The following is a 5,833-nucleotide window of genomic DNA, read 5'->3' on the forward strand; positions in this document are numbered from 1 at the left end:
TGCAATGGCAGGGCTGAATGACAGCAGTACTGTATCCCCAATAAGGCCTTCCAGATGACCAGATGAAATGTGTTTTAGTCCTTCAGAATAAAAAGAAAAGAATTAGTCAGGTGTTTGCTTTAAAATGCACAGACAGAAGAGGTTGTGTTTAGGACTGCTGTTGATCTGGACCTAGGCCCTGCCTGGAAAATACCAGAGTTAGTAGATGGATTTCCCAGCAGGGCTCCACTTTTCTCAATGGATCTGCCATGGCTGATCCAAAACACACCTAAGGCCTCTTGTTTGCATGGGGACAGAAAGAAAAAATGGAGAAAGATGTTCTGCAGAAGTGGCTAGTGGCAACCAGAGTTTCCAGCAGAACAGGGGGAAATATGGCATATAGTAAATATGGCAGGCGACCGGCTTGGCTTAACGGTGAAATCCTAGCGGATCTTAAACATAAAAAAGAAGCTTACAAGAAGTGGAAGGTTGGACATATGACCAGGGAAGAGTATAAAAATATTGCTCGGGCATGTAGGAATGAAATCAGGAGGGCCAAATCGCACCTGGAGCTGCAGCTAGCGAGAGATGTCAAGAGTAACAAGAAGGGTTTCTTCAGGTATGTTGGCAACAAGAAGAAAGCCAAGGAAAGTGTGGGCCCCTTACTGAATGAGGGAGGCAACCTAGTGACAGAGGATGTGGAAAAAGCTAATGTACTCAATGCTTTTTTTGCCTCTGTTTTCACTAACAAGGTCAGCTCCCAGACTGCTACGCTGGGCATCACAAAATGGGGAAGAGATGGCCAGCCCTCTGTGGAGATAGAGGTGGCTAGGGACTATTTAGAAAAGCTGGACGTGCACAAGTCCATGGGGCCGGACGAGTTGCATCCGAGAGTGCTGAAGGAATTGGCGGCTGTGATTGCAGAGCCATTGGCCATTATCTTTGAAAACTCGTGGCGAACCGGGGAAGTCCCGGATGACTGGAAAAAGGCTAATGTAGTGCCAATCTTTAAAAAAGGGAAGAAGGAGGATCCTGGGAACTACAGGCCAGTCAGCCTCACCTCAGTCCCTGGAAAAATCATGGAGCAGGTCCTCAAAGAATCAATCTTGAAGTACTTGCATGAGAGGAAAGTGATCAGGAACAGCCAGCATGGATTCACCAAGGGAAGGTCATGCCTGACTAATCTAATCACCTTTTATGATGAGATTACTGGTTCTGTGGATGAAGGGAAAGCAGTGGATGTATTGTTTCTTGACTTTAGCAAAGCTTTTGACACGGTCTCCCACAGTATTCTTGTCAGCAAGTTAAGGAAGTATGGGCTGGATGAATGCACTATAGGGTGGGTAGAAAGCTGGCTAGATTGTCGGGCTCAACGGGTAGTGATCAATGGCTCCATGTCTAGTTGGCAGCCGGTGTCAAGTGGAGTGCCCCAGGGGTCGGTCCTGGGGCCGGTTTTGTTCAATATCTTCATAAATGATCTGGAGGATGGTGTGGATTGCACTCTCAGCAAATTTGCGGACGATACTAAACTGGGAGGAGTGGTAGATACGCTGGAGGGGAGGGATAGGATACAGAAGGACCTAGACAAATTGGAGGATTGGGCCAAAAGAAATCTGATGAGGTTCAATAAGGATAAGTGCAGGGTCCTGCACTTAGGACGGAAGAATCCAATGCACCGCTACAGACTAGGGACCGAATGGCTAGGCAGCAGTTCTGCGGAAAAGGACCTAGGGGTGACAGTGGACGAGAAGCTGGATATGAGTCAGCAGTGTGCCCTTGTTGCCAAGAAGGCCAATGGCATTTTGGGATGTATACGTAGGGGCATAGCGAGCAGATCGAGGGACGTGATCGTCCCCCTCTATTCGACATTGGTGAGGCCTCATCTGGAGTACTGTGTCCAGTTTTGGGCCCCACACTACAAGAAGGATGTGGATAAATTGGAGAGAGTCCAGCGAAGGGCAACAAAAATGATTAGGGGTCTAGAACACATGACTTATGAGGAGAGGCTGAGGGAGCTGGGATTGTTTAGCCTGCAGAAGAGAAGAATGAGGGGGGATTTGATAGCTGCTTTCAACTACCTGAAAGGGGGTTCCAAAGAGGATGGCTCTAGACTGTTCTCAATGGTAGCAGATGACAGAACGAGGAGTAATGGTCTCAAGTTGCAGTGGGGGAGGTTTAGATTGGATATTAGGAAAAACTTTTTCACTAAGAGGGTGGTGAAACACTGGAATGTGTTGCCTAGGGAGGTGGTGGAATCTCCTTCCTTGGAAGTTTTTAAGGTCAGGCTTGACAAAGCCCTGGCTGGGATGATTTAACTGGGAATTGGTCCTGCTTCAAGGAGGGGGTTGGACTAGATGACCTTCAGGGGTCCCTTCCAACCCTGATATTCTATGATTCTATGATTCTATGATTCTAAGAACAGCCTAGTCAAGGTGACATGCAGGAGTGACACAATACGAACATCTTGAAAAGCAGTTTTGTCACATCCTTCTGTTATTATATTGGATAATGGTAACGTGTCAGTTGCCAGGTGGGGCCAATACCAGGGACTAAACTGGGGGACCTCCAGAGCTAAAAGTGTAACTCCACAGTTTGTGCTAATGAACCAACGTGTCAAGCAGAGAACTGTAAGACATGCTCCGTAGACTTCTTAGATTTTAACAACTAAATGCCCATCTGCACTGGGCATGCTCCAGCCTGGGGCTGAGAGGAATTTCCCTGCAATTGCAGCTGTGGGATGCTGTGAAGCGCACCAGCTCTATGCCCCTGAACTGAGTGCATGGAGGGAACTTGTCTCTCCTTGCTCTCGGTGACCCCCGTGCTGGGTCCAGGCAGCTCAAAGGAGAAAACTGCCTGAATCAAATGCAGAGAGGACAAAAGATGGACCTGTGAGGATGAAGGAAGGAGTAGATTTGTACAAAGAGACTGGGCTTGGCTGGGCAAGGAGACTGGACTGGGAGCCATGGAGGGAAGCCATGGGGGGACTACGAGCCAGTAGTTGGGAGTGGGATGGGGAGGGGTAGATGAGGTGCCTGGAGGAGACTGGGACTGAGAATCTGTGGGGCAAGGGGAAAGAAGTGAAGGGGAAGGCGAGACAGACCTAATAAGGAGCCAGAGTGCAATGGGAAAACTGGGACTGGCTGGGCAAAGAGACTGGGACAAAGAGCTAGAGGGGACATACTGAAATTGGACAAGGAGCGTGGGGATTGATCTTGGAACTGGGAAGCTGTGCAGATAAAGAATGCGAGCAAGTGGTGGGATGACCAGAGGCCAGGGTGGTGAAGAGAGACAGACTACATGAAGAACCAGGAAGGGAGAACTGGGATGAGAAGCCTGTGGAGTGGAATTGTCTGGGTGGAGGAAAGACAGGCCTGGGACAGAGACATACTGAAGAAGACTGCGTAGAAGGGGGTTGTGTTTGGAGGAAATGGGCAGAAGAGTCCGTGCCCACCAGAGCACACTACCCACCAGAGCCTTGAATGGAACCCAAGATTCCTGAGTCTCAGCATCCCTCTGCTGTCAGCAAATATCTAGCAAAGACTGTCTCACGCACCTCTAGTGCTGGTCCGCCCAGAGGTTGACTTTTGAGTGCTTGACTTTACAACCTGCATAATGTTCTTTTAACATAGGGTTTTTTGGGGGGTTGGAGGAATTGCATGTAATTTAAGTATAATTTTCTAAATACATTTGTATAGATTCCTACATATGTATCAAACTATTTCTGTAGCTATAGACACGTAGAGGCATGGAGACACCCAATTACTGAAGCTGTATGTACATGTTGTTCATCATGACATAAAAGCATCCTGTTTTACTGAAGTAATGCACTCCACCTCACACACTCCTACTGTGTTTTGCAAAAGTCCTCTCATCTTTTATTGAACAGTCCCCACCCCTGGTCTTCTAGCAAGCCTGGAATTAATATCATAATAAGAATTTATGTTAATATTCAGAGAACATTTGGTGTGCTCTGTCAGGTTTGAAAATTCAGTATAACACCATGCAGCTCATCAGCACTAATAAGATCATGGCCATGGAGAGCATAAATACTTTTGTTTTTGTCTCCAGCAGTTTATTGCTATGGTTAAAGAGTTCATAGAAATGCTTCAAGTGTTAGTTCAAACATTTCCATTGCATGTTAATGAACATATATCACAGTTACATTCTCTATCTAGTCACACCTCAATTAGGCATTTTAAGGCTCCTAAAATGACAATGTGGGTTTCTTCCTCTCACAGAAAGAATCAAAACTGTCAGTCATCATCAAGCTTATTGAAGCCATTTTAGAAGCTTGTATAATGACAGGTTTCAGAATAGCAGCCGTGTTAGTCTGTATCCGCAAAAAGAAAAGGAGAACTTGTGGCACCTTAGAGACTAACAAATTTATTTGAGCATAAATTTTCATGAGCTACAGCCCACTTCATCGGATGCATGCAGTGGAAAATACAGTGGGGAGATTTTATATACACAGAGAACATGAAACAATGGGTGATCAGGTAAGGTGAGCTATTACCAGCAGGAGAGACAAAAACCTTTTGTAGTGATAATCAAGGTGGGCTATTTCCAGCAGTTGACAAGAACGTGTGAGGAACAGTGTGGGCGCAGGGAAATAAACATGGGGAAATAGTTTTACTTTGTGTAATGACACATCCACTCCCAGTCTTTATTCAAGCCTAATTTAATGGTGTCCAGTTTGCAAATTAATTCCAATTCAGCAGTCTCTCGTTGGAGTCTGTTTTTGAAGTGTTTTTGTTGAAGAATTGCCACTTTTAGGTCTGTAATTGAGTGACCAGAGAGATTGAAGTGTTATCACTACAAAAGGTTTTTTTTCTCTCCTGCTGGTAATAGCTTACCTTACCTGATCACTCTCATTACAGTGTGTATAGTAACACCCATTGTTTCATGTTCTTTGTGTATATAAAATCCCCCTACTGTATTTTCTACTGCATGCATCCGATGAAGTGAGCTGTAGCTCATGAAAGCTTATGCTCAAATAAATTTGTTAGTCTCCAAGGTGCCACAAGTACTGTTCTTTTAGAAGCTACAACCTTTGGGAGGTTTCCAAATTGCCATTTAAAGCTCTTACAGTTTCCATTAGCTCCTATTCCTTCACATTTTTTTCTGTGATTTTATTGATTTCCTGGCAGTTAATTGGCTAACAATGTTTTATTAAGACTTTTTTTCTCTGCTTTTGTGAAAGATTAAATTTTCCCTTTTAAAACATGTATCATGGAATAACAGCCAATTTCCAGCAAAATGATTGGTTCACAGGGATCTTGGCTTAATAGACATTAAATATTACTATCACTTTAGAGGTGAACTGGTGAGAATTTCTGTGGAAAATATTCCATTCTCCAGAGTTACGTTGGTATAACTGAGAACATAGTCTAGCCTCTGCTTTTATACACAAACACAGTCATTGAAGATATGAAAGTTGAACTTTGACTTAACACATTTTACGGTACCTAAAAATATTGATAAAAGGCAGACCATATTATATATGGCACAGGCAATAAAATAAATCACACTTATATCCTGGGAGTCATGCAATATTAAAATATTAAACAGGACAATAGTTTTGAAATATATTGAGAAGTCTAACTTCTGCAAAGGTTTTTCATAATTTAACAACCAAACATTCTGTTTTACAAACTATAAATTATCTGCTGCTAAATCCAAAACCAAAATAGCAAGTATTTTGCCTAGTATGTTGTAATTCAATTACATAAATTAAAACAAGTATAATTAAAAGTGTCTGGAACTCTCCTGCCAAAAAACTCTCTGGATTATGTGGTTTGCTCAATTTACAAACATAGATACAATTACAGTGCAGTATGTTTAAAGTCCTTGAGGT

This window comes from Eretmochelys imbricata, chromosome 10 (assembly GCF_965152235.1).
Source record: "Eretmochelys imbricata isolate rEreImb1 chromosome 10, rEreImb1.hap1, whole genome shotgun sequence".
Classification (NCBI taxonomy): domain Eukaryota; kingdom Metazoa; phylum Chordata; order Testudines; family Cheloniidae; genus Eretmochelys; species Eretmochelys imbricata.